Source organism: Leptodactylus fuscus, chromosome 8 (assembly GCF_031893055.1).
Source record: "Leptodactylus fuscus isolate aLepFus1 chromosome 8, aLepFus1.hap2, whole genome shotgun sequence".
Classification (NCBI taxonomy): domain Eukaryota; kingdom Metazoa; phylum Chordata; class Amphibia; order Anura; family Leptodactylidae; genus Leptodactylus; species Leptodactylus fuscus.
This window is the reverse complement of record NC_134272.1, coordinates 74780412-74796834: the sequence shown is the minus strand read 5'-3', so window position 1 is coordinate 74796834 and position 16423 is coordinate 74780412. Positions and strand designations below refer to the sequence as shown.

Here is a 16423-nt window from a genome sequence, read left to right as displayed (position 1 = left end):
ATGGAGACTGGTGTGGAGCGATCTTAGACTCCGCCTCCTCCAGCAGAGCCAGCGCTGATTGGTCGAGTTCCGTACTCTGGCCAATCAGCGCTGGCCAATGCATTCTATTAGCCCGATGAAGTAGAGCTGAATGTGTGTGCTTAGCACACACATTCAGCTCTACTTCATCAGGCTAATAGAATACATTGGCCAATCAGCGCTGGCCAATGCATTCTATTAGCTTGATGAAGCAGAGTGTGCACAAGGGTTCAAGCGCACCCTCGGCTCTGATGTAGCAGAGCTGAGGGTGCACAAGGGTTCAAGTGCACCCTCGGCTCTCCTACATCAGAGCCGAGGGTGCGCTTGAACCCTTGTGCAGCCTCGGCTCTGCTACATCAGAGCCGAGGGTGCGCTTGAACCCTTGTGCACACTCTGCTTCATCAAGCTAATAGAATGCATTGGCCAGCACTGATTGGCCAGAGTACGGAATTCGGCCAATCAGCGCTGGCCAATGCATCCCTATGGGAAAAAGTTTATCTCACAAAAATCACAATTACACACCCGATAGAGCCCCAAAAAGTTATTTTTAATAACATTCCCCCCTAAATAAAGGTTATCCCTAGCTATCCCTGCCTGTACAGCTATCCCTGTCTCATAGTCACAAAGTTCACATTCTCATATGACCCGGATTTGAAATCCACTATTCGTCTAAAATGGAGGTCACCTGATTTCGGCAGCCAATGACTTTTTCCAATTTTTTTCAATGCCCCCGGTGTCGTAGTTCCTGTCCCACCTCCCCTGCGCTGTTATTGGTGCAAAAAAGGCGCCAGGGAAGGTGGGAGGGGAATCGAATTTTGGCGCACTTTACCACGTGGTGTTCGATTCGATTCGAACATGGCGAACACCCTGATATCCGATCGAACATGTGTTCGATAGAACACTGTTCGCTCATCTCTACTCAGCTCTTCTCTGAATTTTGCCATCATACCTTGTAACGCAGCTAAGATCAATGTTACCCTTTAATGAGACGTCCAACGGATCCCATTCATTCTCATAAGAATCAGCCTAAAGTTTTGTACACGTTCTGGAAATTAGGTCAGGAAATGCTTATAAGGAATGTATCACCATTGTTTTCATTTATTTATTAAAAACAGTTTTTTTTTCCAATTGTCGAATTTTTATTCTATTTTCTGTCATACTTTCGGCCATCTTGCCTGAGCTTCTTCTCCACTCTATTAACAGCATTTAGTGATGTGCTTTATAGCATACTCATGCTCGGCTTATTGAGGACTATGGGCAGGGGTGTAACTACCAGGGTAGCAGTGGTACATTAGGGGGCCCGACGGCAGCCGCTACAGGTTCAGATTTTTTTTTTTTTTTAATAGGCCTTTACCCATGGACAGTAAGCCTTGTTCATGGTTGAACCACAATGGGGCACAATATTATGTGCAGGAGCCACTATGAGAAATAATACTGTGTGCAGGGGCCACTATAGAAATAATACTGTGTGCAAGGGCCACTATGGGCATAATACTGTTTGTAGGAGCCACTATGGGGTATCACACTATGTGCAGGGGTCACTATGGGTTATAATACTGTGTGCAGGGGCCACTATGGGGCATCATACTATGTGCAGGGGTCACTATGGGTTATAATACTGTTTGTAGAGGCCACTATGGGGCATAATACTGTTTGTAGGGGCCACAATACTGTATGTAGGGGCCACATACTATGTTCAGGGGTCACTATGGGTTATAATACTGTGTGCAGAAATGCGGGGTTGTGGGAGTCGGCTGGTCGGGGTCTTTGAGGGGAGGCCATGTCAAAAGTTGCCACGTGGCCCCGCCATTCCTAGTTACACCACTGACTATGGGAAAGTTTTCCAGACATCATCTGTGCAGGAAGGGAGAGGAGATAAGCTGTAATATCATCTATTGTCATCAGTGATGTAATGATGGGTCAGTGTAGGGGCAAAACTCGAGGAGGTGCAGAGGGTGCAGTCGCACCCGGTTCCAGGAGCCTTAAGGGTCCCATATGCACTGGCATCAGTATTGAGATTGCAGCTTTCATCTGCCCCATAAGCCAAGGAGACCACAGATTACCCGAACCACACTAAGATTGATTATACTCCTTAGCACCTGTAACCATCACTATCAAGAATTCGATGTAGGGATGAGGCAGTGGGCCCGGACAAAAGATTGCACCGAGGCCCACAAGACTAATACCGGGATCCACAACCTAATACCAATGACCCAATTACACCACTGGATCAGTGGTATTAGCTTCTATTGTAATACTACCTGTCTTGTTTGATGTAACTGAAGTAATTGCTGCAAAGAAAACCCCATAAAGATTTGGAAAGTGTCAGTCTATTATTAGGCTTACTGGTCATACTGAAAATTGAAGGATACAGTTTAAAATATATATATATATATAGTGACATGGGAAACAAAATAAATAAAATCATTAAAAATTCTTAAAAAATATATATGTTTTACATAAAAAATTGGTTTAAAACTTGGTCTGTTGTGTTTGTTATTCTTTGAAAAACTCAATAAAAACTATTGAAAAGAAAAAAAAAATAGGCCTTTTTGGTGACACATTCCCTTTAAGGGTGCATTCACACGGAGGAAAATGTCGCTGAATTTGGTGTGGAATCTGCGTCAGATTCAGCGCTGAAAAAAAAAACTCCCATTGACTTCAATGGGCTCCTTTTTCTGCTAGCACAGTTTATGCACAGTTTTGGTCTCTTGTGCATGGGAAAGACATAGTAACACTTGTGTGGGCTCAAAGGTGGACACTCAGCTAATATTAAATGAAATGGGTGAAGTACAATACCAAGAGAGATGATTAAAAATAGGGTGTCGTTTAGAAAAACGTTGACTCGATAACCCTGTATAAATACGCCAAAAGTCAACACTAAGGTTTCTATACGGACATTGAAAGGGTTCTTTACAGTGAGAGCAGTGAGATTAAGGAACTAAGGTTGTGTTGGTCAAATCATTAGAAAATCCAGAAGGGTTGAGTATAAGAATATTACAGGTTATACTTACCAGATTTCTGAAGATGGGTTTTCCATTTATTCTGATTGCAATTTTTGGAAATGTTTTCCTTGGGAAATTGACTTATAGCTGACGTGTTCTTTGGATGACCAATGGAGGACAAGAGAATTCTGTCTCAGATGATGACAAAGTCCTTTATGTCCCCAGCCTACTTTTATTAAAGGGTTTGGCCAGGAATTTATGGACTATCTTTATAAAGACTTGCTTGGCCCTGTGTAGTGTCTGCCTGACCCTATATAGTGTCTGCTTGGCCCTGTATAGTGTCTGCTTGGCCCTGTATAGTGTCTGCTTGGCCCTGTATAGTGTCTGCTTGGCCTTGTATAATGTCCACCTGGCCCTCTATAGTGTCTGTTTGGCCCTGTATAGTGTCCACCTGGCCCTGTATGGTGTCTGCTTGGCCCTGTGTAGTGTCTGCTTGGCCCTGGATAATGTCAGCTTGGTCCTGTATAGTGTTTTCCGGGGTCCTATATAGTGTCTGCTTGGCCCTGTATAGTGTCCACCTGGCCCTATAGAGTGTCTGCTTGGCCCTGTATAGTGTCTGCTTGGCCCTGTATAGTGTCCACCTGGCCCTCTATAGTGTTTACTTGACCTTGTATTGTGTCTTCTTGGTCCTGTATAGTGCCCACCTGGCCCTATATAGTGTCTGCTTGGCCCTGTATAATGTCTGCTTGGCCCTATATAGTGTCTGCCTGGCCCTGTATAGTGTCTGCTTGGCCCTGTATAGTGTCTGCTTTGCCCTGTATAGTGTCTCCTTGGTCCTGTATAGTGTCCACCTGGCTCTGTATAGTGTCTGCTTGGCCCTGTATAGTGTCTGCTTGGTCCTGTATAGTGTCCACCTGGCCCTGTGTAGTGTTTGCTTGGCTCTGTATAGTGTCCCCCTTGCCCTATATAGTATCCGCTTGGCCCTGTATAGTGTCTGCTTGGCCCTGTATATTGTCTGCTTGGCCCTGTATAGTGTCCACCTGGCCCTGTATATTGTCTGCTTGGCCCTATATAGTGTCTGCTTGGCCCTGTATAGTGTCCACCTGGCCCTGTATAGTGTCTGCTTGGCCCTGTATAGTGTCCGCCTGGCCCTTTATGATGTCTAGGTCCTGGTACTGCAGCTCAGCTCCCATTGAAGTCATCTGGAGGGGCCAGAACTATCTCCTTCCGGCTCCGTACAGTATGTTGTATAGGCATCATAGATTAACATTCTCTGGTGGTCAAGGTCCAGAGTGGTCCACTGACCATAGCACATACAGTACATTGTAGGCACATATGACATGGTCTGAATATAGTCCTATAAATGCCCTACAATAACACGGTGAGTATTTTCCTCTCGCTAGCCTTCGTTTTCAATGTGCACACAGTCTATTTTGCCCCATGGCTTTCACTGGCACTGGAATGTAATGACAGAGATGCTGGCTGTCTTAGAGACGAGCCCCATGTGATCAGACAGGCGGCTGCATGCAGAAGGAAATGAGCTTTTGTGTAGAGTGCAGGTCTGATGCAGAATATCCCAGAGCTCTATGCAGAATGCAGCGGCGATGCTGAGGCAACACTGAGCACCTGGGATCTCCTGCTGCCACAGCATTACATGTGCCAGTGACCCGGACCCTGTTGTCGCTACTAAACAGGCTGATTTGGGTAAGTGGTCTTTGCCTTCTATGTCTATTTCAGCACAATGCATTGTGTGATCTGGAGCTCTGTGGGTTGGAGCTTATATGCACAATAGCTGGCTGCCTCCATATACAGGAATGATAGAAATGAAAATCCATTGCATGTTATGTTATAGACTGCTGTGCCCTATATGAGCCATTACTGTATATTATATATGATACCAACATGGTGATTGACATTTTGTGTAATACAGAGGGAGGCAACAAAAGACTTTGTCATTCATCCCATTAAAATCCGGCATTGAGTCAACTTCCTTCAGTACAGGATAACATTGATACATATGGCCGAGAAAAATATACATGTTCGCCTATCTATCCATATATATATATATATATATATATATATATATATACACATACACACACACATACAGTATCTTGGTTAGGTTATATGTAGTGCATATGTGTGTGTATATATATATATATATATATATATATGCAAAAAAGATTAATTGTCATTATGGTGTTTAAGAATATAAATATTTATGAGTAGATTTACTATAGAAATGGGGTCAACCAGTTGTAGCTTTACTAATTGTTATTGAAATCCAAATTACTACAGATAATGAAAGAAAAATAGTGACAAATCTCTATCTACCTATCTATCTATTTATCTATCTATCTCCTATCTATCTATCTATCACATCTATCTATTTATCTATCTCCTATCTATCTATCTATCTATCAATCTCCTATCTATCTATCTATCTATCTATCTATCTATCTATCTCCTATCTATCTATCTATCTATCTATCTATCTATCTATCTATCTATCCATCTCATATCTATCTATCTATCTATCTATCTATCTATCTATCTCATATTGTATTATATATTCATCTATCTATCTCATATCTATCTATACATCTGATATCTAATGATCTATTTCATGTGTTATCTAGTTTATATCTATCAATTTATATATACTTATCATCTCTTAATTTCTATTCATTCCATCTATCTATCTCCTATCTATCTATCTATCTATCTATCTATCTATCTATCTATCTATCTCTCATATTTATCTATTTACCTTTTGATTTCTTCATATATTAGTTAGAGGTTTTGTTCTTCTATTATTACTTGGATATAATATATATTATTCTTTCCTATCAGTTATCACAATCTGTTATAATGTATTTTTTTCAAATTTAGTTTCAAACTAATACCATTCAAAATAAAATTGTCAATGTTTTATTACTGTAACAGTGATGTAGAATAGCAGAGACTTTATAAGGAAATATGACTAAAAAGAACCTTTCACCTCCTCCAACAAGTCCAGCTCTTTCCATCTATTAATAGCACCCCCCCCCCCCTCCGTCCACTGATTCCAGCACAGTTAGAATTTTCTCTCTAGCCCCCACCATTCCCGAGCAGTCAATGCTAATACTTTTGTGTCTGATATACTGCTTAGGCCCTGTATTGTCAGGTGGGCGGTGTCAAGCAGGAGTAGACAAGGGGTGTGATTCTGAGCTCCGACACTGCCTGCCTCTTACTGTGATTTGGGGTCACACCCCTGCCTGACACCACCCACCTGACAGTACAGAGCAGAAAGGTGGAAAAAGCCCTGGACTGGACAACAGCCTGGGACATCGGAGAACTGTGGCCATGTCAGTATGTTTTTTTGTTTGTTTATTTTTTCACTTTCCCCTCATCCTTGAGGAAAACTGAATATCCTGGACCATCTCTTTAACTATAGAACCTCAGGCACCAAAATTGAGTACACTTTTGGCTCAGGAATGGTGAGGTCTAGAGAATAAATTCCAACTGTGCTGGAATTAGTGGAGCGGCGACTATTAACAGATGATAAGAACTGGAATTGGTGGAGGTGGTGAAAGGTCCTCTTTAAGTAAATAATGAATGTGTTAAAATGTATCTACTAAATGCAGATTAGGTGAGTTTGTCAATTGGCGTTCCTTGTGTTATTTATGATTTTGTCACGAGACCGCTGGTAAATGTAGTAAAATATCTTGGCAAAGAACAAAAGAAACGATAAGACATTCAGCTCTGCTACATCAGTGCCATAACAATGATAAGATGTTTGCAACTATCAGTTATCTGATGACCGCTATCTGGAGATGGAACGATAAGCAAACACTTTATATCAATAGGAAATTGTACGGAATTATCTACAAAAGACTCTTATCAATCCACCAGCATTCATTACACAAAACCTCTAAAAGGCTCCCGGCATCCGCCTCAAAATCCGCTTCCAAAAACGGCTCCCATTCACTTTAATAGGAGCCACTTGCTTCTTTTTTCCGCTACCTAGTAGCTAGTGCCCTATTTTGGTGGGGCTTCAGCCGTGGCATCCATGGCTTGAGACACGCTCCGTGTAGGCCCATTCATTGGGGCCTACACAGAAGCGGGATACAGTGATGGAATGCCGATGCTGCATCAGCATTTCGTCGCGACGAGCGGTGCAGAATGTTCACATGGCGGAAAAGGTTTCCCAACCTTTTCCGCCTTGTGAACATACCCTTACTCTGTAGGACAGGGGTCCTCAAACTGCGGCCCGAGGGCCACATGCGGCCCACCAAGCACTTCTGTCTGGCCCCGCCAACAACGCCGGCAGGTGTGCATTTATAATGAAACTCCTGGGGAGCTCGGGCCAGGCCATGAAGCGCACTTCACTTTACCTATTGGAGGGCACCGCTCCCGATGTCTGTGCGACCTGCTCTGCCTCTGGCCCACTGTTTAAAAAGTTTGAGGACCCCTGCTGTAGGACCTGTATTATAAAGAGAGCCCATTGATTTGAATGGCCATTGTGTAATGGTCAATTTTTACCTTTGGTGGCGCTGCAGGGGAATTCAACACCTACTACTACAGATGATAGCTGGTCAGTGATAGTTACCACATGTAGAGATTGTGAAATGTAGAGATCCATGACTTTCACTATGATAGACTATACCACCCGGGCTCTGATAAAAACTTCTGTCACTAACCACTGAAGAGTAGGGTTGAGCGATCGGGATTGGAAAAGATTGGATTCCAATCGGCGATTGCGTAAATTTCACGATCGGGATCGGATGGAAAATGATCGAATTTTAAAATCAATCCTGAAATCGCAAGATCGTCTCAACCCTACTGAAAAGCAGACAGTTCCTGTCACCCTGCTGAAATTTAGGGGCTCATAGCTCAGCCTCTCCAACTAGATACTCATAGTATATAAGTATACGATAATTATATTGATCCCCAGCAGGTAGACATAGTACAGTCTCTAGCTGTCCATGTAATGCTTGTAATTTATGTTATGGCCCATGACAGGATAAATGATGGACTATTCCGTCTTGGGGTCGGTTGTTTATTCTTGTAGCATATCATCTTTCTTGGAGAAGATCCACGAGCCCTAAAGAATCATTCTTCCCAGTAGATCTTATAAGACACGTTACTTCCTTCCTATTTTATGTATTGTCTACCTATGGCTATATTTCTATATTACAACTATGCCTTAGACTCTCCATTTTCCACCTTCCTTCACTAGTTTTCGAGCACATTTTTAGATGTAACCCCCAGAGATCGATCCAGCAATCCCCCGACGCTCCTGTCCTGACTAAGTGCTCTCCATTGTGATAGTCAGTAAGAGCTGTGATGGGTTGTCATAGAAACATTTATTGTTCATAAGAGGAATATAACATGAGCGTCTGCAACATAGTATAAGGCGATACAAACCTGTAAGTTACAAAAACACCAGAAAATAAAAATGTTTATTTCCTATCGATAATAATAATATTTCTAAATGTAATTCACTGGGTTTGTGATCTAAGCCATGAACATAAACATATTTACATTTGTAGAGAATAAGCAATTTTTTTGCAGTTTTACAGATTCTCACCAATGCCAATGGATACAACCATGCATATAGGAATTTTCTATGGTCTGAGACTTGTCAGAAACCCAACCGTGATTTCCTTATTTCTACCTTTTAGAGAAGTAGGCAAGGATAGTCTATCTATAAGGGAAGGCTGGTTCTGCCCAAAATGTATCGGCACATCTATATACCCATTAGTGACCAATAATATAGACTTTCTGCATTCCGTGGCAGTTGCCTTTCTAGTTGTGCGGGGTCCCATGCACTGTCAGAACTCTTTTGAAGCCATGGCCAATAGTGAATACAGCATCTAAGGTATTTGGAGGGATAAGGCTCCCTATTGTAGGCATCGGAACCCCGGAACAAGATTGCAGGGGTCCGATGCCTTTACATGGCAACTGGGGACCTAACAAATGCTCCGGGGGCTTCCTTCTATATAATCCTATTAGAAACTTCCAAAGGCATGGCCTAATAGAATCATCATATCAGATCATTACAGACACCATAATACATGGCTCTACAGGTAGAACCATATACTATACAAGCGATGAGGAGACTAAAAAATAGAATTAAAGAAAAAGGTCACAGCAAAATCATAATAAGATATTAACAAACAAAATGTTTAATAAGTAATAAAAAAAAACTAAATAAAAAGATAGCACACACATTGGGTATTGTTACATCAGTGATACAATTGTAACGTTCTTTTACACAAGCAGACAAATATGAAATATGAAATCTAAAATAATGCCAGAATTGGTCGTTTATGACCAAGAAAAGAAAAAAAAAAAAAAGTTCTATGTTCCATAAAATGGAATCCATAAAAAACATTGAACATTACAAATTTGTTCCTGCAAAAAATAATCCCTCATACAATTCTGTTGAAGAAAAAAAAAATAAGCTATTGGTCTTTTTGTTATTACACAAAGGGTTTTACAGTAAAATAAAATAAAAAAATTACTCAATCACATTGACCCAGGGAATACATTTATCGTATTATTTAAACCACATCATGAATGGCAGAAAATGTTACGTGACATGGCAGAAAAACAAAAAGGCAACTACATTATCGGTGTTTGTGTCTATTCCTTCTCAATTACGTATATCTACCACAAAATAGTACAAATAAATACTAAAACAAGACTGCCGATACTTTAGCAGAAAAATGAGAAAAGCTATAGGTCTTGATATGTGACGATGGAAAAAACGTTATCCTACCAATGAGCTGATCTTCTCCCTACTTTGTGCTGTAGCTACTGTAGATGATCTTACTCTTACACTGTGCTGTGACTTGCTGTAGACAACCTTCCTTCTATACTGTGCTATGAGCTACTGCAGATGAAATTCCCTCTAGAGAATCATCATCTACAACAGCTCACAGTACAATCTAGAGTCTAGATTATACTGAGAGCTGTTGTAGAGGATTATTCTCTAGATTATACTGAGAGCTGTTGTAGATGATCTCTCTCTAGATTATACTGAGAGCTGTTGTAGATGATCTTTCTATAGATTGTACTGTGAGCTGTTGTAGATGATCTCTCTCTAGATTATACTGAGAGCTGTTGTAGATGATCTTTCTATAGAATGTACTGTGAGCTGTTGTAGATGATCTTTCTCTACATTGTACTTTATAGCTACGCAGGCTTTTTGCAGTGGCTACAATTTGTCACATATATTACTATACATCTCTCACCTTCATACACTGTACTAAATAATTTCTGATGCTATTACTATGCTCACAGCAGATCAGTGATTTTTTTCCCCCCTCTGTCTGTGGAGTATGGGAGGAAACTCACACAAACACGGGGAGAACATACAAACTCCTTGCAGATGTGTCCTTGGCAGGATTCAGACCCAGGACTCCAGCGCTACAGCTGCACCACTAACCATTGAGTCACCATGCTGCCATCAGTGATTTCTTTTCTGAAACTTTTAATCAAGATTAGCAATGACTCTCAAGATACACGAGAAAAAAAACTTATCAGAAGGGAAGGCTCTGAAAAATTAGGTGCCCTTTCTGATGTTCAACTACCCTTGGCATTGTACAAAACTGTAAAATCGATGGGCGGGGGGGGGGGGATAAGCTATAAATATTTGACTGGTGGGGGTCCAGCTCCAGAAACCCATGCCAATCAGGGTCTCCTGTATTATTTACCCAGGCATAGCGCCATGCATATGGTTGTGATTGTACCTGGTACTGTAGCTCAATGCGCTGTGATCTGCAGTACCATGCACAGGCACAACCAATTGTATGGTGATGTCCCTGGGGAAATAAAAGAGCATGCACTGCTGGCTGAAGCAATGCTGCCCTATTATTCAATGGATGTCTGAACCCCCATCAATCAGTATCAGTCTTAGAAAACCCTTTAAGTGTATCTCTAACTGAACTCATAGTAAATCTACAAGTGCTGTTCCTTGTTCAGTAGAATCTTGCATTCTATTCACTGTATGTGGGATGAAGTCCGGTCCCTCCTGTTTGTTGCAAGTCTATTTTTAGAGCATTTAGACAGATGACAGTTAATATTTCTGCATTGCAGGAGGTAATGACACGGTGACTTTTACTGCCCATTTCTATGACTCATTCATGTGAACAGAGCACCTGAGCGCCGCGGCTGACGGGATAATTCACCTCCTGAAATACCTATTTTCATAACTTATTATTATGACTTCTGTAGTCTCATAAGCCAGAAATCTATCAAGCCCATATTATAATTTCAGATTTCTTTAAGCAATTTGTTAAAGAGTTATATTTTATCTTAATTTGAAATATTAAAATATTCTGCGCTGTTTCTTTTCATTTATAACTGTATAGTGGTTGGAGCCCCCAAACCCCCTGATTCTCATTATACAGCCATATAGTTCAATGACAAAATTATGACTGCCAACAACTACCACTAGGGAGCGCTAAGGAGCTGACAGAAGATGGGAATAGTATTAAGAATGATGGGTGTTGTATCCATACGTCTTCAGCAAGTGCAGGCAGTCAGAATTTTATGTTTATAGAAACCTATAAGACAATTTCTGCTGCCCACTCCCTAGAGAGAGAGAAGCTGCTGAGCTCTGTGATATATAGGGTTATATGATAGAGGAGAGAAGCTGAGCTCTGTGATATATAGGGTTATATGATAGAGGAGAGAAGCTGAGCTCTGTGATATATAGGGTTATATGATAGAGGAGAGAAGCTGAGCTCTGTGATATATAGGGTTATATGATAGAGGAGAGAAGCTGAGCTCTGTGATATATAGGGTTATATGATAGAGGAGAGAAGCTGAACTCTGTGATATATAGGGTTATATGATAGAGGAGAGAAGCTGAGCTCTGTGATATATAGGGTTATATGATAGAGGAGAGAAGCTGAACTCTGTGATATATAGGTTATATGATAGAGGAGAGAAGCTGAGCTCTGTGATATATAGGGTTATATGATATAGGAGAGAAGCTGAGCTCTGTGATATATAGGGTTATATGATAGAGGAGAGAAGCTGAGCTCTGTGATATATAGGGTTATATGATAGAGGAGAGAAGCTGAGCTCTGTGATAAATAGGTTTATATGATAGAGGAGAGAAGCTGAGCTCTGTGATATATAGGATTATATGATAGAGGAGAGAAGCTGAGCTATGTGATGTATAGGGTTATATGATAAAGGCGAGAAGCTGAGCTCTGTGATATATAGGGTTATATAATAGAGGAGAGAAGCTGAGCTATGTGATGTATAGGGTTATATGATAAAGGCGAGAAGCTGAGCTCTGTGATATATAGGGTTATATGATAGAGGAGAGAAGCTACCCTCTGATTTTGCCACAATGCAATATTGAAGGTGCATTCCCATCTGAGACATTTGTGACACTATATTGACATTTCCTTCCTATTAGAAAACCACTCAGTATCTCCCATAACAGCGCCAGCCATGTCTGTAACCTCTAGGAGGGGATGCATACAGCCCCCGCGCAGCAGATTGTGCTCCTCACTTCTAGAGCAATGTCATTCAATAACGCCAATGCAAGGTTTAAGAGAAAAAAATATACCAGGTAGAGAAGGATTTGGGTCAAAAGTAAGAACTGTCTTGAGTGTTCACCGAGGCAGAAATGTGTTACTCGTAGCTTATTTTCCAACATCCTACAAGAAATTACCCCAGTGGCTAGTGAATGGTTCTAACGTTACCTGGGATATTGGAGTCCATTGTAGTGTCAAATCCTGCACTCATGTCTGGATTCTTGGGTCAGTCTACCCTATACCCTATATATTTGAAGTTCTCTGGGGAGTGTGTAAACACTTCCTCTGAATGGTGTGAATGGATATGGCACTCATTCTCTGAGTCGGTCCACGTCCATGTGTACTATGGGATAGGGGCAGGCTGAATACATTATTATAGTAGTAAAGACACCTCGTAGTACACAGGAAAGTTCTCATCATTTGGAACCAGCTTGGAACGTCTAGATCCTAGGGCCTAGCAATATGTACCCTGCGATATGTGCACTGTAATATATGTATAGCAATATGTACCCTGTGATATATTTGCACTGTGATATGTGCCTAGCAATATGAGCCCTGAAATCTTTGCCCTGCTAACACTGCTGAATGAATGTCTTCTCCTCACAGATACACACATTGCTGGGTAAATTATGCATGATTGTCGCACAACACATGTTATGATGCCACAAGGTTACCATCCCTTACACTCTATAATGTGTTTTCTCTACCTGGCCGTACCGATATTAGGTCAAATCTCAATGTAAACAGGAGTGATACCTGCATGGTTGTATTCTTTAATTTCATTGCAATTGACGGGTAATGGGAAGTGACTTTTCCATGGGCAGATTGTATACATGTTCCCCTTTGTCTGAGCATACATGTTCAAGCTGTCGGAAAGCATCAAGCTGTTATATTTGTTACCAGGGGTCTGAGGCCGTGTGCTATTCTAAAGGGCATTAGCTTTAGGTACTGACAAGGCAAATACAATGTATATACTAGAGGTTCCTGGACCTGGTCTTGTTTGAAAGCTTCTTCTTAGTGATCTGAGATTTTCTTTGAGGAAGAAGAATTCTTAGAGATGTTTATAATGATGTAGTGGATGAATGGATGTTTATCTAGAGCTGTGTATGTACATTAGGAGCTGTGGATGTTTGTATGGAGGTAGATATATATATATATATATCGCTTAATGTATATCTAGAACTGTGTATATCTGTGGATGTATATCTAGAGTTGAATATGTATATCTAGAGCATAGTATATATATATATATATATATATATATATATATATATATATATATATATATATATATATATATATAATGTGGGAGGATAGGTTCAGTGGTAGCAGCAGCGGACCCAGACAGTTAGAGACAGACACAAAAATTCAGGTGCGGGGCAACACGGTGGCTCAATGGTTAGCACTGTAGCCTTACAGTGCTGGAGTCCAGGGTTCGAATCCTGCCAGGAACATGTGTAAGGAGTTTGTATGGTCTCCTCGTGTTTGCATGGATTTCCTCCCATTCTTCAAAGATATACTGATAGGAAAAAAAATAAAAAATACATTGTGATCTCTATATGGGGCTCATAATCTACATTTAAAAAATGAAAAATTCAGGTGCAAACAGGTTTTACCCTGTAAGTTTATTTTGCAAAAATATTCTGGCAAAACAAAATAAGCCTTAATATCAGGCAAAACAATAACAGAAATCCTGCTCGTCTGAGCTACTAACTATGCAGCAAATACCCCAACTGTACATGTGGCTTGCTTCAGCCACACAGTCGACACAGAGCACAATAAAGGCAGCAGTTCAGACAGGACTCTCACCAGTTTGCAGAGTGTTAGGACAGACCCCGGCTCCTCCTCTCTCCCCCAGGAACTGCCCAGGACAGAGGTCTTGGCAACCTTTTATAGGCCTTCAATGAGGCCCAGCTCTCACCTGTGTTGAATGCTCCTCCCTAGTAGGTTAAGAGAAGGAGCCATCTCACAGCGAAGGAGTCCTGATACAAGTCTAGCCAGGCTGGATGTATTTTTGGCCCTTCCACACCCTTTGCATGACACTTGGGCCAATTTTCCCCCGTCGCTTGATAACAATGGAGTTCATGAGAATAGAGGAGTACTGAACAGAGGGTGATCTGTCCGTATGTTCCTCTTTGTATTCAGATGACCACCATTAGGGTATGTTCAGATGTTCAGATTTTGCCCCATTTTCATTTTTCTTCATAGAAAATGTGTACAGCATGTGGAAGAGATTTGTTATGTCTCATCCGCTCTCCTTGTGCTTTCATCTGCTGCAGAACAGGAGTCCAGAGCCGTGTAACATTTTGGAAAATAGATAAGAATACAGAATTTCAGGGCTAATATTCTAAATAATAATAATAATATTGTATTTGCTGCCTCTGTGGCTTCTACTGGATTAGCTGTGATTTTATGTGGAGATAGCTAGACGTGTAGGAACGTGAGATTCCCATCTCCATGCTTTACCCATTGCTGTCATAAAGGAAATGAATCTGCATTTATCTCTATGACATTTATAGTCTCCCTCACTGGTTATATAAAACATTGCAAGGTAAGCAGGAGTGGAAGGGTTAAATACATTATATACTTCCAAGACAAATTCTTCCAAGAATGTCTGGTGCCAGCCAGTGATTTCCCACCAGATGTCGTCCATTTCACCAATGCAAACCCCGGTTCTCCTCTTTTCTCAGTTGTCATGGCAACCATGATTCTGTGCTGCAAAACATACCATATGGCTGTGAGATATCTGCTTTCTGTGCAATGATTAAAAAAAATGTGCTGTGCTGCAGCAGAAGAGAGCGAGATAACAATGCACCGACTGGGGCGCTCCTGGTGCCATGAAAGGGTTAAAGATAATGCCCGCTATTATAATCAGCGCAGCGCAAAATGACTGGGGACAAGGAAGGGTTAACAGTAATGTAACAGTATTATCATCAGCGCAGCACAGAATGACTGGGGAAAAGAAAGGGTTAAGGATAATGTCCGCTGTTATCATAAATGGGGACAAAAAAGGGTAAAGGGTAATATACGCTGTTATCAACAGTGGGAACATGAAGGGGTTAAAGATAATGTCCGCTATTATCATGAAAGGGTTAAGGATCATTTCTATTATCATCATCAATGGGGACATGAAACGGTTAAGGGTAATGTTCCCTATTACTATCAGTGGGGACATGAGGGGGTTAAGGGTAATGTTCCCTATTACCATCAGTGTGGACATGAGGGGGTTAAGGGTAATGTTCCCTATTACCATTAGTGTGGACATGAGGGGGTTAAGGGTAATGTTCCCTATTACCATTAGTGTGGACATGAGGGGGTTAAGGGTAATGTTCCCTATTACCATTAGTGTGGACATGAGGGGGTTAAGGGTAATGTTCCCTATTACCATTAGTGTGGACATGAGGGGGTTAAGGGTAATGTTCCCTATTACCATTAGTGTGGACATGAGGGGGTTAAGGGTAATGTTCCCTATTACCATTAGTGTGGACATAAGGGGTTGCCATAATCAGCCGCACATTATGTACCTCCTGGAATCTGCAAGGACAGGCTGTAGCTTCCTGCTGGCGGTGAGCAGTGCATGCTGGGATGTGGACAATCATTCTGTGATTCCCCCATCAGCAGACCATCCCTGGATGAATAGGAAGCTCACTGATGAAAGCAGCGCTGTGGACGCCGCGCTCCCTGCCGTATCATACAGAGACTTCTTACAAACTGAGTAGTAAATAAAATCTAAAGAAGAAGTCGCCACAGATTGAGCAGCGCTATAATCATTCAGACCGGAGAGTCTCGGGCATATTAGCATGTCAGGTATCCTCGAGGTTTCTCATAGCTGGTGTCACAGCACTTCTATCCCAGATGCTTTGTCCTTGGCATGGTGGTAGCTATTGAGAGTGGTAACAACATCCCCTTGCTTAATAC

At 41.4% G+C, this 16423-nt stretch overlaps 1 protein-coding gene across 1 annotated transcript in view; it reads left to right on the top strand.

Annotated features, from left to right (window-relative positions):
* The first annotated feature begins 4498 nt into the window (after nt 1–4498).
* Nucleotides 4499–16423, top strand: part of CSRNP3 (cysteine and serine rich nuclear protein 3) — a 73836-nt gene continuing 61911 nt past the window's right edge. Inside the window, exon 1 of the mRNA XM_075284225.1 lies at nt 4499–4667. The gene's annotated coding sequence lies outside the window, so the exon portion shown is untranslated. The remainder of the gene's footprint in view (nt 4668–16423) is intronic.